This window comes from Nicotiana tabacum, chromosome 19 (genome assembly GCF_000715075.1).
Source record: "Nicotiana tabacum cultivar K326 chromosome 19, ASM71507v2, whole genome shotgun sequence".
Classification (NCBI taxonomy): Eukaryota; Viridiplantae; Streptophyta; class Magnoliopsida; order Solanales; family Solanaceae; genus Nicotiana; species Nicotiana tabacum.
The window spans coordinates 1,739,784-1,760,308 of NC_134098.1; the positions used below are offsets into that span (position 1 = coordinate 1,739,784).

General features: G+C 41.6%; 1 pseudogene; it reads left to right on the forward strand.

Moving 5' to 3' along the window:
* The first annotated feature begins 5,364 nt into the window (after nt 1–5,364).
* LOC142173311 (uncharacterized) lies at nt 5,365–13,703 on the forward strand (annotated as a pseudogene).
* Nucleotides 13,704–20,525: the final 6,822 nt, after the last annotated feature.

Sequence of the window (20,525 nt, forward strand, 5' to 3'; positions counted from 1 at the left end):
TTTGTATTTTTAGCTTTTAATCGCAAATTAAGTAATTCTTCCTTCATTAGTCTAAATTAATTAATGGTAAAATAGATAACTAGGTTTATTCCTACAAATTAGATTGATTTAACACTTCATTTAGGTTTTTGATTAATTAATTTTATTTAAAATCAAGGGAAAAGAAAAAGAGAAGGAAATTCGGCTTGGGTTTAAATCTGGGCCAAAACAATTTGGCCCAAACACTCACCTGAATTCCGCCAAGCCCAACCCCTCACCCGGTCCAGTCTCACAACTAAGTGCGAACGACGTCGTTTTGGACGGATCGATCTCGACCATTCAATCCATCGCCATCCAACGGACACAGTCTACTCTCACCCCCATATAAAAAGCCTATTATGCGTTTCCCCTCCCCCAGAACCCTAAACCTAACTCCTAACCAAGCGGCGCCCACCCCCTTTTCTCTCCCTCCATCGACCGAACTCGCTTGAACTCAAGCGAGTTCACTCTCCCTCCAACTCACGCACGTGGTTCCTTCACCCTCCCTGCTCCACGTCACCCGTCCCGTAACGACCTCTGACAGAAAGATTCTTCTCTCCCTTAGGCTTCATGCGCTTTTGGTATTGAGAACAATCTCGGATGAATGGTGGTCGTAGGATCTGAGAGATTCAAGATCCTAGACCTCCATTTGTCCGATTTGGTTCACAAGAAAGAGAATCAGATTCTCGCGGATTTTTCGGACGGAAAGAGGAATTTTGGGCATGACTTGAAGAAAGAAAAAAGGGTATGAAAATTTCGTGTATATATAGGGATATTAAGAGATTTGTGGGGGGGGGGGGGGTTTTTTGAACAAAAAAATTTCAGAGGAAAATCGAAAAGGAAAGCTAGGGTTCTGAAAAAAAAAAAAAAAAAGAAACAATGTTCTTTTCCTTTTGAGTGGTTCGTCTTCGTTCTTTTTATTTTATTTTATTTTTCTGGTTTAGTTTCAGAACAAAAATACAGAAAGAGAAGAAACACGTTCAGTGTTCGTCGGTTCATTTTATTTTGATTACTGTCTAAAAATTAAAAAAGAAATATTCCGTCTCTTCTTTTCACTCTGGATTTTGAGTTGAAAACTGGACTTCGATTGAGAAGTTTTTGAGCTTGCTGCTGCTCGAGAAGCTGCCTTTTGAAGTGCAGATTTCTCTTTGACGTTGTTGAAGCTGTTGTATCTGCATAGCTGAATTCTCTCTAATTTTTCTGACCTTTATTTGGTCCAATTTCAGTTGTGTTCTGCTCATAGATCTGCAGGGTCAAAGAGCTATTTGGTTTTCTGTTGATTTTGTTGGTTAATCCCTGGGTTTTTAAGAAAGATTAAACTCTCAAATCGGTGTCGACTGCTGCTGGACACGTTTGCTTCAAGTTACTGAGTTTCATTTCTACAATTTCAGACCTTTATTTGGTTGAGTTCATTCATTTTCTACTATTTAGGTATGTGGATTTTCATCTGTTATCCTTCATTTCGAGTTTGGGAATAAAATATTAGTCGTTCATATTCAGTGGGTGATTGATCTTTTAGATCTGGTCTGTTTAGTTTCCAAATCTGCCTAAGTTTCCTTCTTTGATGAATATCTGATGATGTAATACATGTTTTAATTAAATGTCAAAATTGTTAAGTAATGGTTGATTAAATTGATACGGTTTGTTGACAGAACCCGCTTCCTAAAAGCAGTGATTCATGCTTAAGATGAACTTACAGGATTAAACTTATTCCAAGTGGTTTTTGTTTTGAGCTGTATGATTAATGATAGTTGCCTCCTTGTGAATTGTGAATCTGCTAGGGAAATAGAAAGACAGAAGTTGTAATTGCTTCTGTAGCTAGTTAGAACGTGAAGTTTGAATTAATTATTTAGTTATTGTGATGGGTTTGTTTCATCTACAGAGTTATTCATAAGTGTTAAGAACAAAATAAAAGGGATTGGGTTCCAAAATGTTTAGTGCTCATCCGTCAGGAATAGGCCATTAGTATCGTTAATTGAAAGAATGCAATTTTTGTTAAATCCAAATAGTTAAAATTATACATCTTCTCCACAACCAATCCAATATTCATGACTCTTGATCTTACAATATTCTCAAACCTTAGAAAAAAATAAATAATTCATGAACAATCGTAGTATGCTTTAGGTGCGATTAATAATAAATCATCGTGACTATGGGTACGGTTCCCGTGACATAGTCATGATACGCAAATCCCCATTCGAGTGTGCGTTTCACGTGACTCGACTATAACTTCAAATGTTAATAATAAAATCAACACGTTGTAAATCACGGGTACGTTTCACGTGGCGCGATTCGCAATGTGTACAAAAACCAATGAGTGCGCGACAGCGCGACTTATTCAAATAAACTCCATAAATAATTAAAAGCAGTTAAAAAGCTAAAATGAACAATAGGTTATAAATATGTACTAATCAGATAATTAGGTCAATTATTAATAGTTGAGCGACCGTGCTAAAACCACGGAATTCGGGAGTACCTCACACCTTCTCCCGGGTTAACAGAATTCCTTACCCGGTCTTCTGTGTTCGCAGGCCATAAATAGAGTCAAATTTCCTCGATTTGGGATTTAAAATAAACCGGTGACTTGGGACACCATAAATATTCCAAGTGGCGACTCTGAAATAAATAAATAATCTCATTTCGATTAATGTCACTTTAATTGAAAAAACTCCCATACCCCTTCGGGAAAAAGGAGGTGTGACAGCTCTGGCGACTCTGCTGGGGATCGAACCCAGAATCTCTGGTTTCGCAGACCAGAATTCGAGCTTAGAATAACTGTTATACTTGGCTTTTGTCTATTATCTGATTTTTACGTGTTTGAACCTAATGTGCTAAATGCCGCTTTTTACCGCTTTGATATTATTTGAACTGTATATAAATTGCTACGAAACCCTCCTTCTCTCTCAGTGTTCTAAATCTTCTGGGGAGTGTGCGCTTCGCGTGGCTTCTTTTCTGTTAGAGTCATATCCTAATTTTAGAACGAGGTTCGGACAAGTTGCAAAGCCGGTGAAGCTTCTGTATTCCCGGTACGCTGCCTCCCCCCTCCCCCCCGGCTCGAGTTGTCCGCTCGGGTAAGCCAGGTCTAGAACAATACACCCAGAATTTAAAACTTAGAATAACACAGCCTCATGCCGGATCCCTAGTAGGCACATTTGCTTGCATCACGTGCATTTGACTTAGGGGACTCAATACAGGGGTTGGGTCCGTCTAGGATAGGTGCACCCGAAAATTAAAAGACCATCATGATGCATCCTTTACGTGCTACTTGTGCATTAATTTGCTTGGCTTGTATGTTGACCGGTTTCTAGAGTAAGGAAAGAAAATTTAAAAAAAAAAGAAAAAAAAAAGAAAAAACCTAGAGTGAGGTAGGATAGAAAAACGCCCGATTTTGATAATCCTGATATTCAAAAAAACAATCCCGTTGCTCTACCAAAAAAAAAAAAAGACAAAAAAAGAAAAGAAAATCATTTCAAAACAAATCATATCTTTCTATGCATCAAAATTGACCGAACTACGCGGGTTTGATTCTCACCGGATGTGAGATACGTAGGCAACCTTCATCGGGTCCGGCCCCGTTTTTGCAAAAATACCTAAAAAATATGAAAATGCATCATTTTGTCATAAATAAATTTAGGGGATGTCACTTTCTGTCCAAATAGCCAGAATCGTCCCGACGGGACGCAAGAAGTTTGTTTTACCAGAATAGCCACATATGTCTCTTTTCCTAATTTTGGCCACTTAGCAAGCACAGCTTTAAAATCTTCATTTCTGAAGGGCTGAAGGGCCGTATTTGCAAAGGTGGCCTTGAATTGTTTGAGTTTTATTTTGCACAAATAATCTTTCTTTTGGGGCCAAAAATAAAAATAAAAATCAAAAATCACTTGTTTTTAACCGGTCGCCTTAAATAAAATGTGCAGGATGAGCACTGTTGAAAATATACCTTTTCGAGTCATAGACGAGATTCCACTAGGACTCCATATGTGGTGGAACGACCTGGGGGAGGTCAGCAAGCGTTCTGTGACAAAGGCTTTAGGTGGGCTCACTGGTCTTCTGGAAATTAGACCAAGGGTTGATATAATCGAAGCTTTGATACCGTTTTGGGACCCGACACACAATGTTTTCCACTTCTCCGATTTCGAGTTGACCCCTACACTAGAGGAGGTAGCAGGTTATGCTGGTTTCGAAGGGAAGTTAAGGCATCAATATACAGTAGCACCAAGAACTATAACCTCTCATAAGTTTTTGGACCTCCTCAATATTAGCCGGCAGGTTAAAGATGAAAATTTAGCCGGAGGATTCTGCACATTCCGTTTCTTATACAGCCGGTATGGGGACCCCCACGAATTTGAGGCTCCGGACACTGGTTTGAATCATCAGGGGAATAAAGACAAATGGGAAGCACGTATGGGTCTGGCCTTTGTGGTGGCATTTTTAGGTACTCTGATATGCCCAAGGAGTGACAAACATATAGAATTGGGGCTCGCAGGAGTGGCCGACTTTATAGTCAAAAGGGCCAATGGCACTATCATACCGATGATTCTCGCAGAAATTTACCGAGCTTTAACCGCTTGTCGAGCCGGGACAAAGTTTTTTGAGGGTTGCAACTTGCTTTTACAAATGTGGTTAGTAGAACATCTTTGTCATCACCCAGGTTACATGAGCTACGGTCTGACCGGACTCAATTGCATCGAAGAATATGAAAATCGAGTAAACGGTCATGAGTTTCCAGAAGGTACTGAGGCATGGTTCGCGTATTTGGGTTCTTTAAACGCAAATCGAATTGAGTGGGCTTTTGGTTGGCTCCCGGTCGACGAAGTTATCTACATGTCCGCCAGAGTGTGCTTTCTTTTATTAATGGGTCTGCGGAGTATTCAGCCATATGCCCCACATCGGGTCCTACGCCAGTTGGGCAGATACCAAACAATCCCCTATGACGAAGATTTGAGTCCACATGTTATTGAAATATGCCCGAAAGCCACGTTTCCAGAAGAAAGGGTTCGCCAGATTTGGCACCAATGCAGATTCCTGGAACCACAGACTCAAGTACGAGATTTGTCCATAGGTGAAGTAGGATCCAACTATGCCACGTGGTACAGGAAAAGAAGTTGGGTCGGTCAAGAGCCAGAACAGCCCGCCAAAAGGCCCCATGTCCAACAATTCACCGATGGAGCACGAGAGCAATGGGTTTGGTTGGCTAAAGAAAAGGAATACCGAACTACCATAAACAAGCTAGAAGAACAAATTAAAAAAATCAAATTTGATAGTAGTTTGCAGACAGCTGAAGATGAAGGGGAAAAGAAGAGGTTGGCCAAGGAAAATGAAGCCCTTCGAGCCCAGATCCAGGGAATGAAAATAGCCGCCGAGACACCAGCAAGAAGTGAGAGAGATGAGAAAATTATAACCAACCTGAGGCGAAAAGTGCATGATTACAGTTTTGACTTGACAAAGGCCGAAAGGGACTTGTTCAATGCTCAGGCAAGGCTGGCGAAAGGTGCGGAAGAAGACGCTAGATTAGCCCACCAGTTGAAGCAGAAATATGACAAAGAAGTAGCAATTTTACAGAAAAAGCTGGTTGCCCTGGAAAATGAAATGATCAAGCAAACAAAGGATTTCAAGACAGAAAGAGAGCATTGCTATGCACTGATTTACCAACTACAAGAAAGCCTGAAGCAGTTACAAGACCAAAGCAACACAGATACACAAGTGTTAGAGGCTCGGGCCCAGCAGATTGGACGTTTGCTTCAAGAAAAGGGTGTTATCAGAATGAGGATTAAAGAGATAGCTGATTATGTTGTAATGAAATGCCATGAATGTGAAGACATGACCAAGTCTATATTTTTTGCTTCTGTAATGACATTCGTCCGACAGGTGATGGTTGACCTAGACCGCCTTCAAGAAGATTTTGCCCGCAGGCCCGTGCGGAGACCGGCTGATGTCCCGCAAGCCTCCGGAGTACCAGTGGAGGCTCTTATGTATTTTTGATTTCCTTTAGTAGTCTGTATTTTACTTTCTCCGAGTCTTGTTCGTCTTTGTCAAGGTTGTCTATTACTTTATTTTGAGTCTGTAGATTTTCCTTTTGCAGTCATCGCTACTTTTAGTCCTTGTAATAGAAAATCCAAAAAGATGTCTTTTATTGATGAAATAAATTATTTCGTATCTATTTCTCTGAACTACGTAATGATCTGATTCATGCGGCGTCATGATACGTAGGCAATCCCCATAGGATTCGATCATATTGTTAAAAGAAAATAGAAAAGAAAATAGAAAAGAAGAGAGAGAAAAAGAGAGAAAATGAGGGAAGAAAGAAAAGAGGGGTCGAACTAAAGAAAAGAGGAAAGAATAAGTATTAAAAGAGCGAAACATAGCAAAGGAGAGAGGGAAAATCAGGATTGGAGAATTTGGAAAAGCCGGGATGAAACATACGAGCCGTCGCAAAGCATTTAGGAACGTTAACTACTCAGGTGCATTGCATACCCAATGTGCGATTAACTATCTGTAAATTGCTTTTAAAACTGACCAAGTTTTTGTGTGCATTTAGACAGGTTTTGTTTTAGGTGGTTAGTTTGTTGGCATCCTGGCAAGTCACCCTTATAACACCAGATCAAAGTGCAAGGCAGTCATGACTAGCAAAGAATTGGACATGGGTGTTGTCGACCCGCCAAGGGAGATTGTAGAATTGGAGTCTGAATTGAAAGAGGAGGTCTACAGGTTGAAGCATCAAATGGCAGAAATGTATCAAGCCTGGGTCAGGGGGCATCCTCCACCTTCATTCCCCGCTAACCACCCAGAAAATCCCGCTTTCATCCCACCACTGTCACAAGCCCAAGATCCCATTACCATTGATCTTTCCCCTCAGCACGCACCAGGCTTTACCCCTTATCGCCACTACCCTGGCACCTCGTCCCAAACCTTTCATGCTCCACCACCCAAAACAACTGCATACCCTGCTCCGACATCCGCTCCTGTTTTTGTAGCCTCTCCGCGAGCTACCTTCACAGATCTTCTAGTGAACCCACGTTCCAAGCTCCAGATACCCAATATTATGTTCCGGAACCAACTTTCAAAGTCGCGGATCCTTATTCCCATGCCCCTCACTTTGAACCTCTTGTCGAAACTGAGAAACCATCCCGGAATGTGGAGCAGGACGAGATGTTCAGGAAAGTGAAGAGCCTAGAGCAATCTTTGAAGAACATGCAAGGGATAGGAAGCCAAGTAAGTGTGGCTTACAAGGATTTATGCTTATTTCCGGATGTTCAACTGCCCGCTGGGTTCAAGATGCCCAAGTTTGACCCGTACGATGGACATGGAGATCCCGTGGCCCATTTGAGAGGCTTCTGCAGCAATATGAGAGGCGCCGGTGGGAAAGATGAATTATTAATGGCATATTTCAGTCAGAGTCTGAGTGGGGCAGCTTTAGAGTGGTACACCCGCCAAGACACTAGCAGGTGGTACACATGGGATGACTTGGCTCAGGCCTTTGCTCGGCACTTTCAGTACAATATAGACATTGTCCCGGATCGCCTATCTTTGACCAAGGTAGAGAAGAGGCCCAATGAAAGCTTTAGGGAATATGGTTTCAGATGGAGAGAACAAGCTGCACGAGTCTACCCTCCAGTGGAGGAAGATGAGATGGTCGAGTACTTTCTTCAAGCCCTAGAGCCCACTTACTTTGGCCATTTGATCTCAGCCATAGGTAAGTCCTTCAACGATGTGGTAAAGATGGGAGGAATGGTGGAAGAGGGACTCAAGTCAAGCAAGATCATGAGCTACTCTACCATAAAAGTGACCACACAGGCAATTCAAAGTGGCACCGAAAGCCTGTTAGGCAAAAAGAAGAAAGAAGATGTCGCTATGTTTGTCTCTGGATCATGGCGTGGCCCAAGGGGTCCGCCTCACCAGTACACCCAAACTCGACCCCAACCTCAAGCCTACACCCAAGCTCCATATAATCCATCTCAGCACTATCTCCCGTCACAAGAACCTAGATATTCTGTCGAGCTACCCCAATACCATGTTCACCATGCACGGTCATATGCTCAACCCCCTCCTTACCTGCAATGGCGTGCCCCAACTCCACAAAATATTTATACACCCCCACAACCATACCAAAACCCTACTGGTCCAAGTTTTCGACCAAGGCCAGATTACAGAAAAGAGAGGCAACAGCGGAAAGAAACCTTCACCCCTCTTGGAGAGTCCTATACCAGTTTGTTTCAGAGGTTGAGGCAGTTGGACGTTTTGAGGCCGATTGAGCCCAAGATACCAAATCCGCCTCCAAGGAACCTTGATTACTCCCTTAGATGCACATATTGTTCTGATGCCCCAGGGCACGACACGGAGAAGTGCTGGCATTTGAAGAGGGCGATCCAAGAGCTTATTGATAAAAATCAAATTGTGGTCCAGAGCCCGGAGGCGCCAAACATCAACAAAATCCGTTGCCGACCCATGCAGAGACACATATGATCGAGATAGTTCATAAAGATGGGGAGCCCAAAAACTTTTCCAAGTCTGTCATGATGATCTGGGCTAGCGAAAGTAATCCAATCAAAGCTCTAGATTCTGCAAAAGCAATGTCCTTGGCGATTAAAGGGGTGTCGGAGAAGCCAAGCGCGCTCAACGTGAAGCCTTCTGTATTGGTCGTGAAAGGGCCTCCGGTTGATGTTGAAGCGAACCAGGAGAGGCAAAAGGTGGTCGTGCCAGGGGCCCCGGGCAAGCCTGTCATAATCGTGGAAGGGGCTCGTGTTACCCCCGTTATTATTAAGCCAGTGACCCAGTTGCCAATGGTTGACACAAAGTCCGTCCCGTGGAATTACAAACAGGTGATAGTAACGTACAAAGGGAAAGAAGTAGAGGAAGAAGTCAATGGAACCGGAGGGCTGACTCGTTCCGGGAGATGTTTTACCCCAGAAGAACTGAGGAAAACCAAGCCATCCAAGGACGGCCACATCCCAGTAAAAAAGCCGGTCACCGAAGAAGAGGCTGAGGAATTCCTGAAAAAGATGAAAATGCAAGACTATTCCATTGTAGAACAGTTGAGGAAAACACCAGCTCAGATCTCTCTTCTGTCTTTGCTGATACATTCAGATGAACACCGCAAAGCCCTGATAAAGATTTTGAACGAGGCCCATGTTCCTGATAAGATCACGGTGAACCACTTGGAAAAGATTGCTAACAAGATTTTCGAAGCGAACATGATCACTTTCTCAGATGATGAACTCCCTATAGAGGGTACAGAACACAATCGAGCTCTTTATCTCACAGTGAAGTGCGAGGATTTTGCTGTCTCAAGGGTACTGGTGGATAACGGTTCTAGTGCGAATATTTGCCCTCTGTCCACTTTGCAAAAGTTGAAGATTGGCACCGAAAGGATCCACATTAATAATGTATGCGTTCGAGGCTTCGATGGAGGAGGGAAAGATTCTGTCGGTGATATAATGCTAAATTTGTCAATAGGGCCGGTTGAGTTCACTATGGAGTTCCAAGTGCTAGATGTGGCTGCCTCTTATAACTTGTTGTTGGGCAGGCCCTGGATCCACGCTGCCAAGGCAATCCCGTCTTCTCTGCATCAAATGGTAAAGTTCGAATGGGACAGACAGGAAATAGTTGTGCACGGTGATGAGAACTTATCTGCTTACAATGACACAATCGTTCCATTTATTGAAGTTGAAGATGATAAAGGGCCTTGGGTTTACCAAATGTTCGAAACAGTGTCTGTCGGGAAAATTCCCGAAGGAAAATGCATCCTGGGTCCGAAGATACCATCCGCGGCTGTCATGGTAGCAAATGAAATATTGAAGAATGGTTTTCTGCCGGGCAAAGGTCTGGGTTCATCTCTGCAGGGTATTGTGCATCCGGTGTGTCCACGTGAAAGTTTTGGTACATTTGGTTTGGGATTCACACTCACAGGGAAGGACGTGAAAAAGGCTAAAAGTTTGAAAGGAAAGGCATGGTCACTTCCTAAGCTTGTTCCACATATCTCCAAGTCTTTTGTCAAGCCAGGGGTCGCAAAACGCCCAATATCAGCGGTCCCAAAACCTGTGGTCGACTTTGATGAAGAGTTGATCAAGAGGTTCCAGAGTTTGTTTGATGAGGTTAATATGGTAGAAATCGGGGAAGGTTCCAGTAATGCCGATGTGCAGCTCGTTGGGCCAAATGTGAAGCTTAGCAATTGGAAAGCTACTCCTCTCCCTGCCCGGAAGAAGTTTTGTTCCTTTTATGTTGGTTTCAATGACATGACATGCATGAGGAATTTTCAGCCAAATCTTAAAAGCCAATCTAATTCTGAAATAACGATCCAAGAAGTAGAGGGTGATGATGAAACAGAATACGATGAAGAGGCGGCATTTGAGAAAGTCAGTAGAGAACTAAAACACTTCGAAGAAAAACCCAAGCCTAATTTGAATGAAACCGAAGCAATCAATTTAGGGGATCAAAATAATGTCAGAGAAACCAAGATAAGTGTGCATCTGGAACCGCAAATCAAGGAAGAAATAATCAAAACACTATTTGCATATAAAGATGTCTTTGCATGGTCGTATGACGACATGCCAGGCTTGAGTACTGATTTGGTAGCTCATAAATTGCCAACCGACCCTACATTCCCTCCTGTCAAGCAAAAGTTAAGAAAGTTCAAGACTGATATGAGTGTGAAGATTAAAGAAGAAATCGCAAAGCAACTGGAGGCAAAGGTCATTCGGATCACTCAGTATCCCACTTGGTTAGCTAATGTGGTACCAGTACCAAAGAAGGATGGTAAGACGAGGGTGTGTGTTGATTATCATGATCTCAACAAGGCAAGTCCAAAGGATAACTTTCCATTGCCGAATATCCACATTCTGATTGATAATTGTGCCAAGCACGAGATCGGGTCTTTCGTGGATTGTTATGTGGGATATCATCAGATCCTGATGGACGAGGAAGATGCAGAAAAGACAGCATTCATCACGCCATGGGGGACGTATTGCTACCGGGTAATGCCATTCGGTTTAAAGAATGCTGGGGCAACTTACATGAGGGCAATGACTACTATATTTCATGACATGATACACAAGGAAATTGAGGTTTATGTAGATGATGCGATCATAAAGTCAAAGAAGCAGTCCGACCATGTTGGGGATTTGAGAAAGTTTTTCCAAAGGCTCCGCAGGTACAACCTCAAGCTCAATCCGGCGAAATATGCATTTGGTGTCCCGTCGGGGAAACTGTTGGGATTCATAGTCAGTCGACGCGGCATCGAGTTGGATCCGTCAAAGATTAAGGCCATCCAAGAACTACTACCACCAAAGAATAAAACTGAGGTGATGAGCCTGCTCGGGAGGTTAAACTACATCAGCAGGTTTATTGCTCAACTCACAACAACTTGTGAGCCCATCTTTAAGTTACTAAAGAAGAATGCTGCGGTTAAGTGGACCGATGAGTGTCAGGAAGCATTTGATAAGATCAAGAATTACCTGCTGAACCCCCCTGTGTTGGTCCCGCCAGAACCTGGGAGACCTTTAATCCTCTATTTGACAGTCACGGATAATTCTTTTGGTTGTGTGTTGGGTCAACACGACATCACGGGCAAGAAAGAGCAAGCCATTTATTACCTCAGCAAGAAGTTCACTCCTTATGAGGTTAAGTATACTCTTCTTTAAAGGACATGTTGCGCCCTGACTTGGGTGGCGCAAAAGTTGAAGCATTATCTGTCATCCTACACTACTTACCTCATTTCTCGCATGGATCCTCTAAGGTATATCTTTCAGAAGCCTATGCCCACAGGGAGGTTGGCAAAGTGGCAGATTTTACTCACAGAATTTGACATCATCTATGTGACTCGAACCGCGATGAAAGCCCAAGCCCTAGCCGATCACTTGGCCGAAAATTCGGTGGATGAAGCATATGAGCCATTGAAGACTTATTTTCCTGATGAGGAAGCGATGTATGTTGACGAGGCTGATCATGATGAAAAGCCAGGTTGGAAACTTTTCTTTGATGGAGCCGCCAATATGAAAGGTGTCGGAATAGGGGCTGTACTCATTTTTGAAACAAGGCATCACTATCCCGTAACAGCTCGACTTCGATTTTATTGCACTAACAACATGGCTGAATACGAGGCATGCATCCTGGGTTTGAGGTTAGCTATAGACATGGGAGTTCAAGAAATATTGGTTTTGGGAGACTCAAATTTGTTGGTTCACCAGATTCAGGGAGAATGGGAGACCCGTGATTTGAAGCTCATACCGTATCGACAATGTCTGCATGATCTTTGTCAACGATTCAGGTCGGTAGAATTCAGGCATATTCCCAGGATTCATAATGAGATTGCCGACGCCTTGGCCACTCTGGCGTCAATGTTACACCATCCGGATGAGATTTATGTCGACCCTCTGCATATCCAAATCCGTGATCAGCATGCCTATTGCAATGTGGTCGAGGAGGAACTCAATGGCGAGCCTTGGTTCCACGACGTTGAGGAATACATCAAATTAGGGGTATATCTGACACATGCCACAAGCGATCAAAAGAGAACCATTCGACGTCTGGCTAGCGGATTTTTCTTAAGTGGGGGAATATTGTATAAGAGAACTCCAGATCTAGGTTTACTAAGGTGTATAGATGCTAAACAAGCCTCGACTATCATGGCCGAAGTGCATTCCGGGGTTTGCGGGCCACATATGAGTGGGTATGTCTTGACGAGGAAGATTCTTCGAGCAGGTTATTATTGGCTCACCATGGAACGTGATTGCATCAGCTTTGTTTGCAAATGTCATCAATGCCAGGTGCACGGTGATTTGATTCATTCCCCGCCATCTGAGCTACATACAATATCGACGCCTTGGCTCTTTGTCGCTTGGGGCATGGATGTCATTGGACCGATTGAGCCGGCCGCGTCAAATGGGCATAGGTTTATTCTGGTGGCCATTGATTACTTTACTAAGTGGGTCGAAGATGTAACTTTCAAGTCCGTAACCAAGAAGGTAGTGGTAGATTTTGTTCATTCAAACATCATTTGCCGGTTTGGAATTCCCAAGGTAATCATCACAGATAATGCTGTTAACCTCAACAGTCATTTGATGAAAGAGGTATGCCAACAGTTCAAGATTACGCATCGAAACTCCACTCCATATCATCCTAAGGCAAACGGAGATGTTGAGGCTGCTAACAAGAACATAAAGAAGATACTTCGAAAGATGGTGCAAGGTTCGAGGCAATGGCATAAAAAGTTACCTTTTACTTTGCTGGGTTATCGCACTACTGTTCGCACTTCAATAGGTGCAACCCCCTATTTGATGGTATATGGAACCGAGGCAGTTATACCTGCGGAAGTCGAGATTCCATCCCTGCGGGTCATTGTTGAAGCTGGAATTGATGATGATGAGTGGGTCAAAACCCGGCTAGAGCAATTGAGTTTGATTGACGAAAAAAGATTGGCAGCAGTATGTCATGGTCAATTGTATCAGAAAAGGATGGCAAAAGCATACAATAAGAAGGTTCGACCCCTAAAATTTGAAGTGGGTCAGCTGGTATTGAAACGCATCCTTCCACATCAGGCTGAGGCTAAAGGCAAGTTTGCCCCAAACTGGAAGGGGCCTTTCATTGTGACAAAGGTGTTGCTCAATGGCGCTTTGTATTTAACAGACATAGAAGGCAAATGTGTGGATATGGCTATCAATTCTGATGCAGTCAAGAGATATTATGTATGATTTCTTTGCTTATCTTCAATCGCATTTTGTACTAGACACGTTCAAAGTTAGAATGGCGAAGGCATTTTATTCTGCTATCTCAAACACTTTTATCATTTGTTACCCCTTTTTGAGCCTTATTTATTTTCTTTCATACCCCTCTTTTGGAATCAGAAGCAGTGTTAGAAATATAAAAGAATAAAAAAAAAGAGAAAAGAAAAAAAAAGAAAAAGAAAAAAAGAAGGAAAAGAGAAAAGCAAAGAAAGAAAAAAGAAAAGAAAGGAAAAAAAAAAAGAAAAGCAAAATAACAAAAACAAAACTCTTATGTTTGAACTACGTTCGACCTGATTCCTTTTAAGGATACGTAGGCAGCCTTACACGGTTCGGTCCCTTCAAAAAAAAATCCAAAAAGTCCCCAGATTCGAAGAAACAGGGGCAGAAGTTTTAGTTTTGTAAAAAGATCTGGTTCCAAAAGTTGTAATTTTGAACCCCTTCATCTCAAATTATTTTGAGCCTGCATGCCACCCTTTCTTTCTAACCCTGTCCAAAACCTACATTACAGTCCAAAGAAAGACCTTCTGATCGACTTTGAGGATGCCAAGTCAAGTGAGATGAAGGTATTATTTACATCGCGGGTAGCACCTTTGTTCACGGGCACGAGGAAAAGTGAATAAATGAGAGAGTCTTATTGGTGAAAACCCTCACGGGCACCATAAGGCGATGGTGAGCTGAGGAAGAGTTAAAATGAGAGAGTCTTATTGGTGAAAACCCTCACGGGCACCGTAAGGCGGCGGTGAGTTGAGAGATGGACAAATGAGAGAGGCTTGTTGGTGAAAACCCCTCGGGGCACTACAAGTCGAAAGAGGTTGGTAACTTTACGGAAAAGTTGGATCGTTGAAAGCCCGGGTTTTGAAGTATGAAGAAATGACATGAACAGAAATGTGATTAGTTGAATGGATTAGGCTGATCAATCCGAAATGCGTGTCATGATCATTATAGCCAGCTGATTCATTCAGATAAGTCTCTTTTCAATTTTTTCTTCAAATAGTCATCTCAGTTTTTCTTTTTATATTCCTAATTCTCGAAGTCACTTCGCTTCGTTTTTCTTTTGGGTCTATTTTTCTAAGTCTCTGTCAAATTAGTCTTTTGTTAAGCAAGCAAGGAAGGACTTCAAAGCTCACTACTGGCTTTTTATTTGCACCAAGCAAAACTTGGCCAGGCACATCCAAAGTGACATGGTTTAGAATGAGCAATGCGATGGTAACTGAAGTTCAGGTGGTCAAGTGATTTGTGAATTTGTAGGAAATACAAAGGTTCCACAATTGTCATAATGAAAGTGTTATACGACGAGTTGAGTGTAAGGGATGCAAGTCATTCAGAGGTTTTGTGTTCAAGGCCCGATTAAAAGGTCAAGCAATTCTTTGTAGCCCTAAGAAGCTAATCAAAATGAAAAGGATAGTGGCAGAAGCAGACACCTTCAGCAAGGATGCCGCAAACTAACCGCCACAGTTTCAAACTAACAAAATTTTCTTTGTTTTAAACAGGGGAAAGAAATCTTGTTTGCTTTGCTAGGAATCCCCCATGAGGAAAGTATGTCCCAGATAAGTTCAGTTTTAAGTTTTCAGGACCCTCCTGGACAATGGGATCTAATTTTAAGTTTCAGGACCCTCCTGGATAATGAGATGCAACTAACAATCAATGAATGTTCCTGGTATAAATTGGGGCAGAAAATTTTCTCTGTTTTGTCTATGTTGTTATATTGCAGGCACCCACCTGGAGAATGAGGGAATTCATTTCAAGTTTTTAAGTCATCAGGCGCCCACCTGGAGAACGAGGGAATTCGTTTCAGTTTTAAGTCAACAGGCGCCCACCTGGAAAATGAGGGAATTTATTTCGGTTTTAAGTCATCAGGCGCCCACCTGGAGAACGAGGGAATTCATTTCAGTTTAAGACATCAGGCGCCCACCTGGAGAACGAGGGAATTTATTTCAAGTTTTTAAGTCATCAGGCGCCCACCTGGAGAACGAGGGAATTCGTTTCAGTTTTAAGTCAGCAGGCGCCCACTGGAAAACGAGGGAATTTATTTCGGTTTTAAGTCATCAGGCGCCCACCTGGAGAACGAGGGAATTCATTTCAGTTTAAGACATCAGGCGCCCACCTGGAGAATGAGGGAATTTATTTCAAGTTTTTAAGTCATCAGGCGCCCACCTGGAGAACGAGGGAATTTATTTCAAAGTTTTTAAGTCATCAGGCGCCCACATGGAGAATGAGGAAATATATTTCAAGTTTTTAAGTCATCAGGCGCCCACCTGGAGAACGAGGGAATTCATTTCAGTTTAAGACATCAGGCGCCCACCTGGAGAATGAGGGAATTTATTTCAAGTTTTTAAGTCATCAGGCGCCCACCTGGAAAACGAGGGAATTTATTTCAAAGTTTTTAAGTCATCAGGCGCCCACCTGGAGAATGAGGGAATATATTTCAAGTTTTTAAGTCATCAGGCGCCCACCTGGAGAATGAGGGAATTTATTTCAAGTTTCTAAGTCATCAGGCGCCCACCTGGAGAATGAGGGAATTTATTTCAAAGTTTTTAAGTCATCAGGCGCCCACCTGGAGAATGAGGGAATATATTTCAAGTTTTTAAGTCATCAGGTGCCCACCTGGAGAATGAGAGAATTTATTTCAGTTTTAAGTCATCGGGCGCCCACCTGGAGAATGAGGGAATTTATTTCAAGTTTTTAAGTCAGCAGGCGCCCACCTAGAGAACGAGGGAATTCATTTCAGTTTTAAGTCAGCAGGCGCCCACCTGGAAAATGAGGAAATTTATTTCAAGTCATCAGGCACCCACCTAAAAAACAAGGGAAGTCACTTAAGAATGCGAGCTGACAGTCGGAGATGGCCAAAGGAAGAAGTCTCAACACAGAATAAAAGAGAAGTGGATCCGAAATGCAGAAGTCGATGAAAAGATATGGGCTGCTCGAGACATGATTGAAGTCGCAAGTTTTGCATGTCCCATCTTGATCCGAAAAGCTGAAGAAGAAAGAACTAGCACCTGCAGCTAGCAAACATCAAGGTTCAAGTCAAAAGTCCGCATGAAGAACCATTCAAGACTCAAGATCAAGCTTCAGAAGACCCATAGATAGGAATCTTGTAACTCGTAGCTGATAGGCTTAGTTAGTTTCTTTTTCATTTTGACTTTGGTGTAATAAGGAGCTCAGCAAGAAAGAGCAGCAGCAGCAGCAACAATGAAACACAGCTTCTCGGTAATTCCAGTTACCAAAATTTTTAGAACTACACTGACCTGATTCCTCCATAGCCGAGGATATGTAGGCAACCTCGGAAGCAAGGTTCGGTCAAACGTTTTCAAAATGCTTCCATGGAGTATGTAAACGGTCAAAAATCGCTCGTATTTGCTCAATGTATCTTTGCCCGAAAACTCTTCGTGTTTCCAAGCAAGGAGGGGCAGCTGTGAGCACATAATTTTTGCCCCACTAAAATATTCCTACAAAATTCACAAATAGATTTTTTTTTTCTTAATTGTTTTAGGTTTTACAGAATTTGTAGGGATTTTCGGTTAATTATTTCTTGCATTTATTTGCATATTTAATTCTAAAAATCATAAGAAAAACACCAAAATGTCTAAAAGTATTTCATGCATAACACTTTAGGTTTAGTTACATTTAGGATTTAATTACATAAGTTAATTGCATTATTAAATAGAAAATCACAAAATATGGGTCATTTTTGTATTTTTAGCTTTTAATCGCAAATTAAGTAATTCTTCCTTCATTAGTCTAAATTAATTAATGGTAAAATAGATAACTAGGTTTATTCCTACAAATTAGATTGATTTAACACTTAATTTAGGTTTTTGATTAATTAATTTTATTTAAAATCAAGGGAAAAGAAAAAGAGAAGGAAATTCGGTTTGGGTTTAAATCTGGGCCAAAATAATTTGGCCCAAACACTCACCTGAATTCCGCCAAGCCCAACCCCTCACCCGGTCCAGTCTCACAACTAAGTGCGAACGACGTCGTTTTGGACGGATCGATCTCGACCATTCAATCCATCGCCATCCAACGGACACAGTCCACTCTCACCCCCATATAAAAAGCCTATTATGCGTTTCCCCTTCCCTAGAACCCTAAACCTAATTCCTAACCAAGCGGCGCCCACCCCCTTTTCTCTCCCTCCGTCGACCGAACTCGCTTGAACTCAAGCGAGTTCACTCTCCCTCCAACTCACGCACGTGGTTCCTTCACCCTCCCTCCTCCACGTCACTCGTCCCGTAACGACCTCTGACAGAAAGATTCTTCTCTCCCTTAGGCTTCACGCGCTTTTGGTATTGAGAACAATCTCGGATGAATGGTGGTCGTAGGATCTGAGAGATTCAAGATCCTAGACCTCCATTTGTCCGATTTAGTTCACAAGAAAGAGAATCAGATTCTCGCAGATTTTTCGGACGGAAAGAGGAATTTTGGGCATGATTTGAAGAAAGAAAAAAGGGTATGAAAATTTCGGGTATATATAGGGATGTTAAGAGATTTGTGGGGGGGGGGTGGTTTTTTTGAACAAAAAAATTTCAGAGGAAAATCGAAAAGGAAAGCTAGGGTTCTGAAAAAAAAAAAGAAACAATGTTCTTTTCCTTTTGAGTGGTTCGTCTTCGTTCTTTTTATTTTATTTTATTTTTCTGGTTTAGTTTCAGAACAAAAATACAGAAAGAGAAGAAACACGTTCAGTGTTCGTCGGTTCATTTTTTGATTACTGTCTAAAAATTAAAAAAGAAATATTCCGTCTCTTCTTTTCACTCTGGATTTTGAGTTGAAAACTGGACTTCGATTGAGAAGTTTTTGAGCTCGCTGCTGCTCGAGAAGCTGCCTTTTGAAGTGCAGATTTCTCTTTGACGTTGTTGAAGCTGTTGTATCTGCATAGCTGAATTCTCTCTAATTTTTCTGACCTTTATTTGGTCCAATTTCAGCTGTGTTCTGCTCATAGATCTGCAGGGTCAAAGAGCTATTTGGTTTTCTGTTGATTTTGTTGGTTAATCCCTGGGTTTTTAAGAAAGATTAAACTCTCAAATCGGTGTCGACTGCTGCTGGACACGTTTGCTTCAAGTTACTGAGTTTCATTTCTACAATTTCAGACCTTTATTTGGTTGAGTTCATTCATTTTCTACTATTTAGGTATGTGGATTTTCATCTGTTATCCTTCATTTCGAGTTTGGGAATAAAATATTAGTCGTTCATATTCAGTGGGTGATTGATCTTTTAGATCTGGTCTGTTTAGTTTCCAAATCTGCCTAAGTTTCCTTCTTTGATGAATATCTGATGATGTAATACATGTTTCAATTAAATGTCAAAATTGTTAAGTAATGGTTGATTAAATTGATACGGTCTGTTGACAGAACCCGCTTCCTAAAAGCAGTGATTCATGCTTAAGATGAACTTACAGGATTAAACTTATTCCAAGTGGTTTCTGTTTTGAGCTGTATGATTAATGATAGTTGCCTCCTTGTGAATTGTGAATCTTCTAGGGAAATAGAAAGACAGAAGTTGTAATTGCTTCTGTAGCTAGTTAGAACGTGAAGTTTGAATTAATTATTTAGTTATTGTGATGGGTTTGTTTCATCTACAGAGTTATTCATAAGTGTCAAGAACAAAATAAAAGGGATTGGGTTCCAAAATGTTTAGTGCCCATCCGTCAGGAATAGGCCATTAGTATCGTTAATTGAAAGAATGCAATTTTTGTTAAATCCAAATAGTTAAAATTATACATCTTCTCCACAACCAATCCAATATTCATGACTCTTGATCTTACAATATTAACCTTAGAAAAAAATAAATAATTCATGAACAATCGTAGTGTGCTTTAGGTGCGATTAATAATAAATCATCGTGATTATGGGTACGGTTCCCGTGACATAGTCATGATACGCAAATCCCCATTTGAGTGTGCGTTTCACGTGACTCGACTATAACTTCAAATGTTAATAATAAAATCAACACGTTGTAAATCGCGGGTACGTTTCACGTGGCGCGATTCGCAATGTGTACAAAAACCAATGAGTGCGCGACAGCGCGACTTATTCAAATAAACTCCATAAATAATTAAAAGCGGTTAAAAAGCTAAAATGCACAATAGGTTATAAATATGTATTAATCAGATAATTAGGCCAATTATTAATAGTTGAGCGACCGTGCTAAAACCACGGAATTCGGAGTGCCTCACACCTTCTCCCGGGTTAACAGAATTCCTTACCCGGTCTTCTGTGTTCGCATGCCATAAATAGAGTCAAATTTCCTCGATTTGGGATTTAAAATAAACCGGTGACTTGGGACACCATAAATATTCCAAGTGGCGACTCTGAAATAAATAAATAATCTCATTTCGATTAATGTCGCTTTAATTGGAAAAACTCCCATACCCCTTCGGGAAAAAGGAGGTGTGACAATACCAACCAAAAATCAATCGCATTAGGTGGGCTAGAAAGAAAACTAGTAGTTGGTAATAGAAATCGACCGAGGCAGTTGATGTAATGTAATGAAGTTTAATTATACTGGTTTTTTCTAACGCTCGAACAAAACACAATTTAAAAAGGATAAAAACACGAATAGCCAGCCCACTAATATTGTCAACTCTGCGTAACCCTAAAAAGATTTCTACACCTAGCCCTATAATATTATAGCCAAATAAATTAGATCTTCCGATAAAAACAAAAGGTAAAATCCCTTAATAACTTAAAATAAGGAGAAATATTCGCTCCTACAATTACGAAGACATGGATAGTGAACGGATTCAGTGGGCGACTCCAAGATATACAAAATACGTGGATAAGAGGACATTAT